A 17,626-nucleotide genomic window follows, 5' to 3' on the forward strand; every position below is an offset into this window, starting at 1 on the left:
TACATAATCGTACTTCTTGCTGGCATGCTATTATAATTCAACACACACACACACATCATATTCACTGGGCTGACATTAATTTTCCGTCAATTCTGATTCTCAATAATCTCTCAGAATACAATCACAGGCCTATTCTCGCTGCACACAATTCTTATCACATCATGAGGCATGCAATCGGCCAACATACTCAACTTCATAGATCAGCATGCATTAAATTCTCTTGTATATCTTACAATCTCATCAGCATTTCTCATGTGATAGTACATATATCACACCCCCGAATTATATGTAGAAGTTAGAGATATTATTGTCAGTATTCGATTTATTATTATTATTATTATTATTATTATTATTATTATTATTATCAGTATTTCATTTGTATATTTTGCCATTTATATTGGTAAGCTGGAAGATATCCACATATGTAGGTATGAGTAATTTGTTTTGCACGAGTGGGAAAACATTGCTTTAATAACTCTGGTAATTTGGTTGAGTCATGTGGCTACCCCAGTGTTTGTTGTGATGTACTTGTGTCGGGATACTCCATGAGTCATGTAAATATCCCAGTGTCTGATGAGATGTGTTTGTTGATGTTGTTGTACTAGGGAAGTTCGGTGAGTCATTTAATAAACCCGAGTGTTTGTTATTGTCTTGGAACCTAGTATGAGTTCAGGGCATGGTATTGACCAGTAGAGATCACTCATGATTGGCGGGCAAGCACCAATCCAGACGTATCATCTGAGAGGAGGGGGATGTTGATGTCTATAAAGGTTGATCATACGGCGGCAACCGGGGTGATTGTAAAGGAACGAGAAGGAAGACAACTACAACCTATCACTACGGAAGAGACCCACAACTGACACTGTACGGGAAGGAAGTGGTGCTGATACACGGTACTGGAGTGGCACGGCTGCAATGGACTGGACTTCAAACGTTCGTGGAGCGTAGTCTTGTTATGTTCGTGGAAAGTGGCTGATTGTGGAGAGTGCTTGCGCATTAAGTATTGTAGCACTTGTGGCGGCCTAGCATTATATGTTGGTGAAAGCTATCTCAGACTTTCCATAAATTTATGTTGAGGATCGACAGACGTGTGTATATATCTTTACAACAAGTGTTAAAATATGTGAACACAGTAGTACAAGGTAGAGTATCTGTGTGATGTGATAACTGCCGATTATGAGAATCGGTAAGTCGAATTGATATAGAGACAGTGAAGGGTATTTATCTTCATACATGTACATTGTTCATCGGACTATCTACAAATGGTAGCTTAGTTCTCGCTTTCGTTTTCCCCACGATTTTCATTATTGTTGTTGTTGTAAATATGGAGTCTTCCAGTAATATTTTATGTGTGTATTATATGTATGTTGTATGTTGATGAGGTGCTCATGCACGGAATTTGTTCAGAATATAGTTAGCTATTTTAGAATCAGTATTATTGATGAACCTAGGTGCAGTTCCTACCTAATTAGTCGTTTTCAGGAGGTTAGGTAAGGCCTGCAGCAGATGTACCAGTACGCAGCATTATGTACACGCCCTGGGATATACAGTTTATCATGCTCTTATCTAAATTCGAGGGATCCATTCTGGTGAACTCTGGCGCCCATACTACGGACAGTTCAGTTATTTATATTTATTAATTTTATTAAGTTTTTGAGTAATTTTATTTATATATTTTTATTTATGATTTTATTTATCAGTATTCATCAACTTGTTACACTCATTATAACTCAGGGTTCGATTCCCTCTCAAATCATTGTACGAAACAGTTTCCAACCCATATTGGAAGAATCCTTTTCTAGTCAACGTTGCATATACAGCTCCACACATGTCACAGCTCCTGAAATAACATGCGTCATGCAACCTATCTGTTACTAATCTTCCTAAATGGAAAAATAGAATTTACTCTCAACACCGGAAAGTGGATGATCTCAGCAATCTAATACTCCTAACTCTATCATAAAAGAATATCGGAATAACCCTAAACTATGTAACATGCATAATGACACAAAAGCTAAATAAAGCCTAACATCCCCCTCAATATCCCATCTAACTAATCGTAAAGTAAAAGAAATATAGAGAAATCATGCGATCCCCTCTTATCCATATTTACAGCATCACAAATGTAAACTGAACACACACCGTCAGGCAAAAATTACATCAAAGAAAATCCCTACACTAAGCCTTACTAGTATTAATCATAATTCATATAACATGCCATTTAATTTAAAAACACGCGTCTTATCTTTGGCAACTCCCTGGACATCGGCAGCGGTTCATATCTCCGCTCCGGTAGTTTTACTCCATCTACAACACGTATTTAACACATGGAAAGAATCTTCTTTCTTGTAAGGGCGGTGCCATCTTCTTGATGTAAGTTCCTGTACACTGCAACACAGAAGACCTCAAGTAAATACATCTTCACCGCTCTATGTTCACGTGCCGAATAAACCCTTGTCAGCTGTGAATTAAGCCAACATTAGTCTAACAGAACAAACACACCTAAGGTTCACTATACAAATATTAGGGTTTAAATACAGTTATTTAGAGCGGCTCGCGGTTCGATACGAAAGTCCTTCGCGATACACGACCGACCCGAATGTACAATGCTGATGAGCGTCTCTCCTTCAATCACCAGTCTGCGGCTGACATTACCGTCTATTACTTTAGAGTAAAAATTTGCTACATAGTCCAATTGGCAATTTATCACTGCACTAGTTTACTTAGCACTCTTCACAAATAAATGCACTGTTTTTGATCGAAAAGACCTTACACTGTTAGATGTCTGCCCACGTGGCAACATTCGCGCACAGATATAAGAACAGTATAGAACGATGTTCACTTCACGGCAACTCACACAATCAGAATGACGCTTCCGATGAATGGGACGCTTAAGAAACTTAGCCAACGTCGTTGTAGCTAAGGGACTCCCGTATATTCAAAGAATCAACCAATCAGCGTGCTTGTTATCCACAATGACTTTGATAGTAATTAAAATTAAGATTAAACTCACTCCTGATGACTTAGTAATGACTCAGATAATTGCTATAACGTATTCCTTATTATTTCATACTTTCAGACCTGTGGAAATCCATCAACTAACAGAACTGACTCCTCTATATAGATGTATTCTTCACGCAGATATCTATGTTGGTCAACCTGGTATTTTAATTCTGCGCGGTCCAGAATTCATATTAACCACACCCTCGCTTCCTAATTGACTGAATACTCCTCACGGCCAACGAATTCTACACGTGCCGAGATGTGCTAACTTTTGGTAACGCTGAACCTTTCCCACGGTCGCAAGCAAGCATCGCGCAACATACAGCGACTTTATGTCTCCATGGAATTCCGGTCTCAACTGTTCTGCAATCTGTTACTTTTCCAATGTCTGATTGAATTCCATCTTGAAGATTTAATATGGCAAATATATATCGGATTGTCTCTTATGGGCCGTCAGGATACGGCTCAATACCACATAGTCAAGCATCTCATCTCCTACATATCTACATTAAAGTACTGCCATTCATTAAAGTACAGTTGTTATTACAACTATCATTTACAACCATTTCCGATATCAATAAATATCGTACACGGTACGATCCTCAAGCAAACAGAGCAATCCAAAATGGCAAACGCGAGTTTTGAAAGTGCACGGATTTCGAATATCTAACACCGCTAGAAATAGCATCAGGAGCGTTGAATATTGCTAACGATTTATTGCCGCAAACCTCACGGAATATTTATGAATTATATGGACAGTTCATGGAGTGGATAAAACTGAGTTAATTTTCTGTGCTTTAATGTGTCTTGCTTTTGAGGTAAATATCTCCAGAACTGCCAAGCTCTGTGCATGCCATCTGTTGAACAAGTCAGGAATACTCATGGTCAATGTACAGCATATCATGGCAACCATGTGCCGCAATAGTCGAGGACAAGCTGAATGGTCGCCGCTTCATTATCAATAAAGTAACGAAGTAAGATATAATGCAAAAACTAAAAACTTAGACATTTAATTATAGTCGAAGGAAACCATTCGTATGCATCTTGCCTATAATGGGAATTATCTTAATTATATCATTATAGGCATTATATGATCGCATCTGAACAGGCGAGGCTCCTACAGGTTGGAAAATATTCACGAAGGGTTCATTGATTTGTATAAAAATGATTAAATTCGCGTCTTAACAAATGCAACAGGGTCGTTGCATAATATACTATTAACTGTATTATGAAGATATCAGAGTTAATAGCTCATTTTCGAAATACTGAGTTAACAAAACAAAAGTAAAAATAATTTCATATTATGGTGCACTTAATAAGGGGGCCTTTTAAGCAAATCAAACTAAAACAAATAACTGCATCTCTAGACTGTTATGTCTTTCAGCATTCAGTCTGCAAGCCTCAATGAATGAACTTTCTCAATCCACTACTTGAAACTTGTATTGTGACCTCATTTAGTTCCACACACTTTATCATTAAATCATTAGAAACTGTGTGTAATCGTCACCCCGGTCTGCCTCTATTTCTCTCACCCACTATGACCGAGTCTGTTACTCTACTGGGTAACCTAGCCTCCTCCATTCGTCTCAAGTGGCCCCAGTACCGAGTTGTTTTGAAAATTTCGTTTAGTTATCAAACATTTTAAATGATGCAGATAAGGTGAAAATGTACGCATTCGAAGGAGTGTTGGCCCGGGACATGTGTTCTGAAACTAATCAAAGTAAACAGACAACCTTTACAGAACATCTTTTTGGAATTCATGCGTTTTAGTGTGTTTTGAAATTCGTTTATTTTGAGACATCATAGGCTAGTGTAATTAAAATGAAGTTAAAGAATGCGAAGACATACATTTTTTGGCTCTGGAATGGAATGGAATGGAATGGAATGGAATGGAATGGAATGGAATGGAATGGCGTATGGCTTTTAGTGCCGGGAGTGTCCGAGGACATGTTCGGCTCGCTGCGGCAGGTCTTTTGAGTTGACTCCCGTAGGCGTAATGAGGATGAAATGATTATGAAGACAACACATACACCCAGCCCCCGTTCCAATGATGGTTAAAATTCCTGACCCTGCCGGGAATCGAACTTGGGACACCTGTGACCAAAGGCCAGCACGCTAACCATTTAGCTATGGATCTGGACGGCTCTGAAATGACTGGATGGACTGATTGTGTGAGCATATGAACTTGGTTTGCGTGAAAATGGATCGGAAATTCGTGCGGGTTAGACTGCATCTGAACAGGCGAGGCTCCTTCAAGTCAGAAAATCTTCACGAGGGGTTCATCATTTTGTGTAGGCAAAGAGGAAGGAGACTGGGGCGGAGGTGGGTTCCAACTAAATTGGACAAATAATAACAGTAATAGTAATAATGGTTCGTGGTGTGGGTTACTGTACTGACGTAGTAGTTCGTGAACCATAGGCAACGGCTGAGTGGCCTAGTAAGTGGTCTTGAGAGTCGGAATATCAGTTTGTATGAATGGGTGTGGGCATCTCGGACATACTCTTAGTCATGGCCCTCCTTGTGCTCAGGCGGCAAAGATTATGAAATCCAACGTGGTCCGTAACACGTTAGATGAGAGATCCTCACTGGGACTATGTGTAAGTAAGGGTAGCATCCTGCTTCACACACAGAACGTTTTAAGCAAGCCTCGGACCTATGGGAGTAACAGAGTCCGACTCCCATTTGACAGGAAAGGGACTCCTTAAACAACTTGGCGAACGAAATGGAAATGGATGGGGAGCTATCTATATTAATGGGGCTTATGGAAGAAAGAAATTAGAAATGGCTGTGTCAGCGAAGAGTATGCATCTGGATGTGTTAGGTGTTAATTATATTCGGGTATGAGGAGATAACGAGGAAGAGATAACGGATGTTACAAATGGAAGTGTAGAGTACGGAGTAGGACTGTTCATCAGGAATTCTGTTGCACGCAACATACAGTAGTTTCTGTTAGGCACGTAGATGAGCAAATGACGTGGGTAGATATGGCATTTGGCGGAATTAGGACGAGAACTGTCTCGGTGTATTCACTATGTGAGGGTGCAGATGAGGATGAATTTGACAAGTTTTATAAAGCATCGAGTAACAGCGTAGTCAGGGTCAACAGCAAGGATAGGATAGAGCTAATGGGCGATTTCGATGAGAGATTTGGAAATAGAACTGAAGGATGCGAAAGAGTGATTGGTAAAGGTATAGAAGCTAATAGGAATGGGAAGCGTTCACAGGACTTCTATGCTACTATGGCATTAGCATTTACGAATACATTTTTAAGCATGAGGCTATTCCCCGCTACACATATGATGGTAGGAACACCAGATCCATAATAGATTATATCTTCACCGACTGTTAATTCAGAAAATATGTCAATAAAGTGAGGGTATTCAGGGGATTTTTCGATCTACTGCTATCTGATCTGTAGTGAACTATGTATCTCTAGGCCTAGGACATAGGAAGAGAATGGGTGGCTTAGAGGGATGCTGTAGTCGAAACAGCATGGGAATGCCCAGGGACAACTGTGTGAAATGATGAGAAAAAGCGAACATCTAGGTGGAATGATAAATTGAGAGCAGCTTGTAAACGTAAAAAGAAGGCGTGTCAGAAATGGCTCCAAACAAGCACTGAAAAAAACAGGGAATTGTACGTAGTTGAAAGAAAGAAAGCATGGAAGATTTTGGTAATAATCTGAAAAAGCTAGGGCAAGCAGAAGGGAAACCTTTCTGGACAGTAATAAAGAATCTTAGAAAGGGGGGAAAAAGGAAATGAATAATGTTTTGGGTAAATCGGGTGAACTCATATTAGATACCAGGTAATTACTGGACAGGTGGAAGGAATATTTTGAAAATCTTCTCCGCGTAAAAGGAAATCTTCCTACTGACGTCGCCAACAACCAAGCTCATGGGGAGGAGGACAATGATGACGGTGAAATTACGCTTGAGGAAGAGGAAAACATGGTACATAAAATCCCTTGTCGTAAAGCAACGGGAATAGATGAAATTAGATCTGAATTGGTGAAATATAGTCGGAAGGCAGGGATGAAACTGCCGGGACGTTCTTTTGCTCGAAACCTTCTAGCCGCGTTCATCACGGTGTGAGGTTTGACCAGAAAGATCACTATGATGGACCTGTTTCAGGAAACAAAAGAAGATGTGCTAAAGAATTCTGCACCGACGTAAGACGTACTTGGTGCAAAAAGTGTGACGTTGGATTGTGGTTGACGTGCTTTGCGGCTTATGGTAGCAGAATACAAAAATACAAAAACAGACATAAGGAGGACAATCAAAATGTAAACGTTTAAAAAATACAGAAAAATGAGCATTTTGCTGAATTGCGTAAAAATCTGAGATTTGTACCCGTGTTGGGCTAGCGTGATCATAACGTCTAAGCAACTAATAGGTTTCCAATATATTTTGTGTGTTTATGTTTGTTTTATGTTCCAACAAACCTAAATAAAGTAGAAAAAATATTCCCTAAAGGAAAAGTAATTCTATCCCTAATGGGTGTATTATGCTAGACCCAAGTAGGCTCCACGATAAGTCGCCAGCCAGTCTAAGTGAACGACCATCATTTTCCCTATGGGGCAGCGCAGAATGTTTTAGCCTACGTCGTTATTCCAGAAAATAACGGTGTAGGGATCTTCCCACGGCGACTGGATCTTCAGTGACTTCCCGTTCGTCCATACGGGTGTGTATAGCCACACGTGGTCATCTCCCTGCAATCCTGCTGATTTCCCTCTGGTCGTACCGGACTTTCATCAGTTCAATAACTTTCTTCAGACGTCGTCGGGCATACTCATGCATTTTATTGAGCTGGTCCACTTGTTCCCTCTCGTAGACATTTGCCGTTATTCCTGCTCTGGGCCACCCCGAACATTAAGTCACATGGCAGACGTAGTTCCCATCCGAAGACCATGTTCGCAGCTATCATGCCAGACGTCTCACGAGAGGATGCAGGGTAGACAACCAGGAAGAAAGGCATCCTCTCATTCCAGTCCCTCTGGTGTGCCGACACACACCCGGAAAAGCCAGAAGCCGTTAGAGACTGGCCTGTGCCGAAGAAAAAGGGAAATTGAGGAGTTGTCTCGTCCTTTTCATCTACTATCGGAGGTTCATTGCCGGCTTCGCCAATATCTTGAAGCAGCTCCAACATCTCTGTCTCTAAGTGTCCGCCTCCCTAGTTTCAGACGCTTGTGCGCCATAAGTCGTCTTCTGGTACCACGCACGATGCCAGTTCACATGTTCCGAACTAGGTTCGCTGAGTATCCGATGGTCCCGCGACGTCGCATTGAGAACTCATACGGCACGCAGCTTTGTCCTGGCACGAGGGTCCTGGCCGGGTAAAGTCTACGTGTGGTACCTGTCAGTCCGGATTTCACTACTCCACTGTCCTCACTACGGGCCGATATTACTTCCTCGTTGGATAGCATTACCTTCGCTACTCGGAGGGGGGGGGCGGTTTGGCGTGTTCCGGGGCGTTGGATCGTAACATCTTTACGATCCAGCCACATAGAACATGCCTTTCCACGTCAACGGTCGGTTCGCAAACCCGGAAAGTCAAATCCCAAGATGACCTCATCGGTGAAGGCCCAAACTCGTAGACTACGCAGCACCTTACTCAGGATAGGCAAGGTCTCCTGAATCCGTCCGTAGCGCAAAAGAGGGCGGTTTGGCTCCCTCTCCGATTGACCCTTGGCGATGTCCAGCTTAGTGATGGTGAGTGCCCCTCCCCCCGTCCGCAAATTACTACTCACTGGATAGGCTACTCTTTTTCTTTCTTCCCTCACGAGAAGAAATGTCATCAGATGGCACATGTCACTGGAAGGCGTGGTTCGATGAATGCTATTGTCTATTTTACTCACACTGAAAGCGCATGATACGCTTTCCATGACGTGCGAGATTTTCGCAGCGTAGACGTGAGTCGTAAGCATCATATACTAATTAAGTCACATCTCCTTTCCTATCTGAGCGGTTATGTTCGATGTGATCCACGTCGTAGTCCTCTACTCGCGGGGTCATATACCGTTCATCCGTACGGCCTATTTCTTTATTACCTGAATTTAAGGATTTCACTCAACGTACTTACCCCTACGCAGGATAGTACTGAGGAAGAGCTGCTTCCTCACAGCCTCCAAGCATGCTGGACTTCCTGTCAGAGTTGTTCACTCTTTAGCCGTGTTCATCCAGTTTTGAGGAGCTAGAAACTCGCCGTCACGCCTCCCCTTGCAAGGCTAGGGTTTGCTTCTTGCGTAACTAGAGGATTTCCTAGCGTTTACCAGAGACACCTACCGGGTACTGATGCTGTCACCGAGACTCAGTAACCAGTCATTCATCTTCCTCCTTTCTCAGCTGGGCTTCGAACTGGCTAAGGTGAAATTGGTTTGTATGTTTACAGACAATAAAACGTATGGAGTCAATTATGGAACGAAGGCTCTTCATACGACACAAATAAACACAAATATAGAAATGAGCTTTCTGCTATGTGATTATTTCATTCAGACATTTACTATCTTGATTCGTTTTGTCTATAACAATGATTATTTTGAAGGCCTTCCAACTTATTTGTCTACCTACCACATCAAGATAAAACGTTGCAACCTATCGTAACGATATGTAACTTTAAAGAGTAGGTTATTAAATGCAAACTATTTCTAAGGACCTTGCTAATCGAAATGGTGGTTTGTGGAAAGATTCAAATGATATAGATGTTGATTCCCGTAGGGAATCTGAAATATTTGTCCCGAATGAGTAAATTTATAATACCAATATAAATGGTACGTTATTGGACATTATCAATTTTCCAGCTAACTCATTCCTGGTTGCCAGCGTTTCACCCTCGTGTGCTAGGTTGGGCTCATCAGTTGGTACCTAGCACACCTACCAAGACGCATGGCTAGTGCATACCGTGGAGGCCACTGCGTAGGCTACTTGAAGCCACCGGCAGTGCCAATGCACTATGAGAGACCTTGTCTCACTACCAAAAATTGATGCCACATGTGCTAGGTACCAACTGATTAGCCCAACCTAGCACACGAGGGCGAAACGCTGGCAACCAGGAATGAGTTAGCTGGAAAATTTATAATGGCCAATAACAGACCATTTGTATTGGTATTATAAGATTCAAATGGTTATTTTACTAATAAATGAGTTCGTAGAGACATATTCAGTGTAATAGAAGAGAATTATTGTCTTGGGTATACATATATAAAAAATAATATGGAATGACGTCAATGGAGACAATCTTCTTCTATTTTCCTTTTTTTTACAATTTGCTTTACGTCGCACCGACACAGATAGGTCTCATGGATACGATGGGATAGGAAAGGCCTGGGATTGGGAAGGAACCGGCCGTAGCCTTAATTTAGGTACAACCCCAGCATTTGCCTTGTATAAAAATCGGAAACCATGGAAAACCATCTTCAAGGCTGCCGGCAGTGGGGTTCGAACCCACTATCTGCCAGATGCAAGCTCACAGCTGTGCGGCCCTAACCGCACGACCCACTCGCCCGGCTACAATCTTCTTCTACGATATATATAAAAGAAACCACTGAGGTTGGAGCTGTTTTACACAGCAGGTAGAATAATGACCGCTTGGGAGGTTTATGTTAACTTATATCGTCAAAACTTGTAACACATGTTAATGAAGCCTGATATTAAATTCCAACATATTACGAAGTAATTGACCCGGCAGAGTTCTTTCACATTTTGTGATTAGTGCTGATTTTTTAGCATAAAAGAGTTTATGAAAGTTCTCAATCAAAATTTAATTTAATTTTTCAGCGTTCAATACATTTTTCAATATACTAAATAATTATGGTCCGTGTGAGCGAACTCGAGCGATTGAGGGAGCAGGTGGGGCTTTTGTCGACCCGTAAATGACTTGGTCGGGGTGTACAGTGTTAGCTGCAGGTGAATTTGCAAGAATAATTATACGGCTGCTGTGTTGTAGGGCAGATAGTGAAGCAAGAATGATGTGTGAATATGTGGGCTGGTGATAATGAAATAATTACATTCTGGCTGGAATGAGGGGCTGACATACTTAGGGCTGGCTATTAACACCAAAAGCAATATTAATGGAAGAAATACCAGGCTGATGATTGTTTTCTTTAGGGATAAAATAATGAGTTCTCATTTGAACTCAAAAAAAGGGAAGAGAGAGAGAGTTCCCTATCCCCAAAGAGTGAGTGTAGAAGACGATGAAAGGCAAGGAAGGCTTCAAAAGCCTACTAACAATAGAACTGGAATAGAAAAAGAGTTGACTAAATGATGAAATGGAGCAAATGGCTGTGCGGTTTGGGTCACGTAGCTATCAGCTTGCATTCGGGAGATCGTGGGTTCGAACCCCACTGTCGGCAGCCCTAAAAATGGCTTTCCGTGATTTCCCAATTTCACACCAGGCAAAATGCCCGGGTGTACCTTAATTAAAGCCATGGTCGCTTCCTTCCCACTCCCTTTTCCTCACCTTCCCTTTCCTATCCCATCGTCGCAATAACAACTACAGTATCTGTGTCGGCTGGTCGTAAATCAAATTGTATGAAAGATGAAGAACACGAAATGTGGAAGGAACCTGTCATTAACCAGATTTAAGTTGTGCCCATTGGTTGCAATGTAGGTTCACAAGTTGTGATTAGACTGATCAGCGATGATCCTACTGCCTTGATGAAGAGAATGTATATGTATAGAAAGCGATGTGGTCCGCCTCTGTGGTGTAGTAGTTAGCGTGATTAGCTGCCATCCCCAGAAGCCCGGGTTCAATTCCCGGCTCTGCCACGAAATTTGAAACGTGGTACGAGGGCTGGAACGGGGTTCACTCAGCCTCGGGAGGTCAACTAAGTACAGGTGGGTTCGATTCCCACCTCAGCCATTTAATGGGGAAACCGAACGCCAATCTCCTTTTCACAGAACTTATATGGTATGTTGTCACAAGTAACCTTATTACCCCACACCTTAGAGATATTCAAGAATCTCATTCATTCTCTTATTGCTGCACTGAGTTGTAGCTGGCGCCCTTCAAATAACGTATGTGTAAGTAAGCAGGTAAGAACTAAGTGCGAGTACAAGGTCCGACGAGTGTGTATTTTATTTAATGAATATTAGTTTTCATATTTTTCAATTTAAATGCAGATTTGTATGTCTTTGAAATTGCTAAGAGATTAAAGAAAATCTCAATATCTCGAGAGTTCGTTAAAAGTGCACTGACAAGGGAACATCGGCAATGGGTAAATCGCCGATCGCGATGAAACTTGGAAAACACATTGAGGTACACGTAAAAATAATGTCGGCATCAATTTTGGGTGCCAACAGTCATTAGGGCGTTAACTTCGGGGCCTAAAAGTTGCGACTTTTCAAATTCCGCGCGATCAGCGATGAATACCTGCTGGCCAATGCTAAGCTGGCACACTGCGTATCTGGAGACACGCCTCTGCACCTCCTTCCCTCCCCGCTCCAATTGGTTCGCCACCGCACGTTCCCCTTCTCCCCGCGCTTGCCGGCTGCTTAGCTATTCAACGGGACCGACTGCTTCTTTTCGTACTGTAATTATTGAAATCCTTTAAATTACGTTCCGTTTCACACATAATGATAATAAATAACCTACACTAATATACCCATATTTTATTCAAATGTTATATTTTCATTCCTGCTAATTCCGGTGAGTTGTCACATTCGTGGGTACAACTCCGACTTAAGTACCACGGAAACGTGGGATGGGGTACTACGTCCTACCTACGCTTAAATTTTTATTTACTTCTAAAACGCCTTAAAGCTGTCGATAGTGCCCTTTAGAGTGGACATACATATGGAATTCATTAAATTAAATCACCCACCACTAAATAAATCTCCCACCTTTAAACAACGTTAAATACCTTTTCATGTAAATAAATTACGTGCCCGGGTAGAGGATCTCAATGAATGTAATGAGATTCGGTATCTCGGGATATCAAAACCTGGTTATAGGTCCAGATCTTCTTTTTATGACCCCTTCCCCCCACCCATTTTGTGTACGCTACCAGTTGTGTCATAACGAAACGACATCGCGGACGACAACAACAACAATTATAAACTCCGAGTTTGAAACTACTGGTATTTTCCGTATTGCGTACTCTGGTATAAGGAATAGGCCTATGGGTAGAATGTTTTTATTTGTGCTTGTACTGAACGATTTATTTATGTTTTGCAGTGACAGGCACAACACATTTCAATTGCAGCAATGGTTGTCGAATATAAATTAATTTAATGCATAGGCAACTTCGATATGAGTATGACATGGAATGTAGTAAAGTTTGACGTAATAAGAAAAGCCTTGAAACATAAAAAATATGTGCATTTATATATGCAATAGATATACAGTAATCACAGGCAGATCTGTAGTCTTACTGTACCGGTACGTTTGCGTTATAGCTGACGAAGGTCTATGTATTCAACAAGTACTGAAGTATCACACTACAGTCTTCTGGGTATAATGGCAGTTACATACACAAAAAGTTAAATGGGTATTGTACGAACTGGTACAACAAAAAACAATTACAAGGCAACGCAATAAATGACTCCGTAACAATTACATCGGGCAAACTCCCCGTCAATAACTGATAGTAAACAAAAACAATCTTTGGTCTATTCGAAACATTAAAAAATAGTGAAAAGAAAACCGAAACAAATCACAATTAACAACAGGCACCGTACTTTTTTTGGTAATTGCTTTACGTCGGAAGGACACAGATAGGTCTTATGGCGACGATGGGATAGGAAAGGCCTAGGAGTTGGAAGGAAGCGGCCGTGGCCTTAATTAAGGTACAACCCCAGCATTTGCCTGGTGTGAAAATGGGAAACCACGGAAGACCATCTTCAGGGCTGCCGACAGTGGGATTCGAACCCACTATCCTCCGGATGCAAGCTCCCAGCCGCGCGCCTCTAACCGCAAGGCCAACTCGCCCGGTGCAAACCTTTTCATAAACATTTCAGAAAACGTAAACTGACTAATACAACGTGGAAATTACAAAGGAGAGATATGAGGAAGGCTGATAGAGTACGTAAAGTGTAGCACAGGTTCTCTTCGACAGCTAAGCAGCCGGCAAGCGCGGGGTGAAGGGGAACGTGCGGTGGCGAACCAATTGGAGCGGGGAGGGGAGGAGGTGCAGAGGCGTGTCTCCAGATACGCAGTGTGCCAGCTTAGCATTGGCCAGCAGGTATTCATCGCTGATCGCGCGGAATTTGAAATGTCGCAACTTTTAGGCCGCGAAGTTAAAGCCCTAATGAATGTTGGCACCCAAAATTGGTGCCGACATCATTTTTACGTGTACCTCAATGTGTTTTCCAAGTTTCATCGCGATCGGCGATTTACCCATTGCCGATGTTTCCTTTTGAGAGACAATGGATATTCGTTGCTTTCTGCGCGTCGTAGGCCAACTGCTCGTTCCGCCAGGGCATTTGGAGGACCGCCGGAGTGAATGAGTCAGATTAGCGAGTACGAAATTGGTTGCAAAATGTAGGACTCCTATGAAGGAGGCCTGTCCAAACCACAGCTCGTGTGAGGTGGGCAACAAGTCAACTCATAGACCGTGGCATCGGGAATAGTGGAAGTACGCTCTTCTCTGACGATGTCACCCTACGTTTGCACCGATACTGCTGGAGCATTAGAGTCTCCTGAAGATGATCCGGAGAGATATGGAACTATTCCTTCATCATAGAACGACATTAGCAGCAAGGAGGTTCCTTCATGTTTTGGGGTGGGATCAATTTCGATCGGTCGACGTACGCCTCTAATTCCTATTCAGGATAATATGACTCGTCTGGTATATAGATACAACATCCTCCAACCTGCAGCTATAGAAGTTGATGCCACTGTGGGCGAGGGCTTTATACTAGTGGAGTCAGAGTGGACCATCAGTTTCTTGAGACGCAAGGCACACAGCAAATGGTGTGGCCGGCATATTCTGCGAACAATAACTGTACTAAACATGCATACCGTGAACTGAAGAGAGCAATATTGCCCACCGTCTTACTCCTCATGCCGGCCTCGTGGTGTAGGGGTAGCGTGACTGCCTCTTACACGGATGGCCCGGGTTCGGTCAGGAATTTTTACCTGGATTTGATGACAGGTTCGAGGTGCACTCAGCCTACGTGATTAGAATTGAAGAGCTATCTGACGGCGAGATGGCAGCCCCGGTCAACGAAGCCAAGAATAACGGCCGAGAGGATTCGTCGTGCTGACCACACGACACCTCGTAATCTGCAGGCCTTCGGGCTAAGCAGCGGTCGCAAGGCTGTCGTGCCATGGGGTTGGGTTAGTTTAGCCTTACTCCTCATGCTAACATTCAGCAACTTGACAGAAGCTGCTGTTTCTGCCCCCGAAACCAGTTGGAGTCTTTGGTAATGAGTATGCCCCGTCGCGTTAAAGTATGCCTCAAGGCCCGAGGTGCCAATCTTCCGACACAATGAACAATACGTTTTTGTTTCAAAATACACAATTACCAACTTTGTGCTTTTGTTGCGTTTCTGTTGCTTTTGCATACCTGATTGCATTATGTTTTTCTTTGTACATGCCCTTCGTAATGAATAATGTACATACATACAGTACATATTTCGCGAGAACAATTGGAATCTAACTCGCTCCTAATTTTTGTAGTAAGCGTCTTTAGTAACTCGTAGGCCACTCATGACAGGTGATGATGGGGCTGATCGGGGTCCACGCAGACTTCTCAGTAACATATATTATGCGGTAAAGCAAAGCAAAGCAAACCCAAGCTCTCTCCGTATATGCCGTGAAGATCCTCGGAGAAGTGGAAGGTAAACGCTTTCACTATTCATAACTGCGTCACTCTGTGGGTTACAGTTGCTCTCTGTCGTAGGAATTAATCTGGTAGCCATGTTGGGTGCAGACTGAATGAACTTCAGGGCCAAGTGCCCCTCTGGAAGTGGAGATCTCGGCGGGAAATAGAGCCCACGTCCTTTGGAGTGAACCTAACACACCTTCACTACCTCGGTTAGGCGGCCCCTACAGTATACAGTAATACCGAATTGGGTCAAAAATGTACGTGCTGCTATAAAAGCGTTCGAATATTCATTATTAGCACATCGCTTTCTTCTTCTTCCTCTTCTTCTTCTTCTTCTTATTTATCTGTTTACCCTCCAGGGTCGGCTTTTCCCTTGACCTCAGTCAGAGATCACACCTCTACCGCCTCAAGGGCAGTGTCCTGGAGCTTCAGACTCTGGGTCGGGGGATACAACTGGGGAGGATCACCAGTGCATCGCCCAGGCGGCCTCATCTGCTATGCTGAACAGGGGCCTTGCGGGGGATGGGAAGACTTGAAGGGATAGACAAGGAAGAGGGAAGGTAGCGACCGTGGCCTTAGGTTAGGTACCATCCCGGCATTTGCGTGGAGGAGAAGTGGGAAACCACGGAAAACCACTCCTAGGATGGGTGAGGTGGGAATCGAACCCACCTCTATTCAGTTGACCTCCCGAGGCTGAGTGGACCGCGTTCCAGCCCTCGTATCACTTTTCAAATTTTGTGGCAGAGCCGGGAATCCAACCCGGGCCCCCGAGGGTGGCAGCTAATCACACTAACCACTACACCACAGAGGTGGACTATTTTTATTTCTACAAAAATAATGTTGGTGTTATTTACGATATACTTTTTATCTCGGTTTTCCTGTCTGAACTGCCCGCGCTAGTCATGATAGACAAAGATATTGAGAATTCAAGACATAACACTCCCATTTGTCGGTGCTAACTCATTAATTATTATAATTATTGGTCCGGGAATCATGCATTTTTCTTTTAACAAAAATCATTTTTGTGTTATTTACGGTATACTTCTCATCTCCATTGTCCCGTTTAAACTGCCCCCGGTAGTCTCAAGATATTGAGAATTCACAGACATAGCACTTCCATTCGTCGGTGCTAGCCCTGGACCCCAGGAAGAAACAAAAGACGGCACGATAAAACGGAATGGCACAGAAGAGTGTCGTGTCTACAGCGAAATAGTCACCGTAGTTACGTATCTATATTTCTCTAGTAATAATGGTATTCATTAATTAGCCGCTAATTTTACTGTTGATTTGTGTGAAAGCAATTATTATCCTCCATTCAAGACAAAAAGCACTTTGTAATTTCGTGGACACGATTCCTTCAAGTAACCGAAACTTTGACCTCCCAAGGCTAAATAGACCACGCTCCAGTCCTGGTACAACTTTTCAAATTTCGTGGCAGAGTTGAGATCGAACCCGGACTTCCTAGGTTAGCACTACACCACAGAGGCGGACGAGGAGCATGTTGGATACATAACGAAGGAATGACCAGCAAAGTGAGTCAGGGAAAGTAAACGAAAGTTTTGTGACACGAGCAGCCTTGCGTTTGATCCACAAAGTTCCTGACTGTGGTAGAGTTCAAACCCCACACTGAAAAGTAAATGTGCCATCACTTTCGCACTTATCGTACGGCCCCACATTGACTACTTTTACAGGCCTCACAGAAACCATACACAATGTCCGTCTACTTCCGTTTCACCAACTCATATCCGTTTCATACTTCTGTATCATCGTTAATTTCAAGTCATTCATTCATTCATTCATTCATTCATTCATTCATTCATTCTTTCTTTCTTTCTTTCTTTCTTTCCTTCTTTCTTTCTT

Source organism: Anabrus simplex, chromosome 2, assembly GCF_040414725.1.
Source record: "Anabrus simplex isolate iqAnaSimp1 chromosome 2, ASM4041472v1, whole genome shotgun sequence".
Taxonomy (NCBI): Eukaryota; Metazoa; Arthropoda; class Insecta; order Orthoptera; family Tettigoniidae; genus Anabrus; species Anabrus simplex.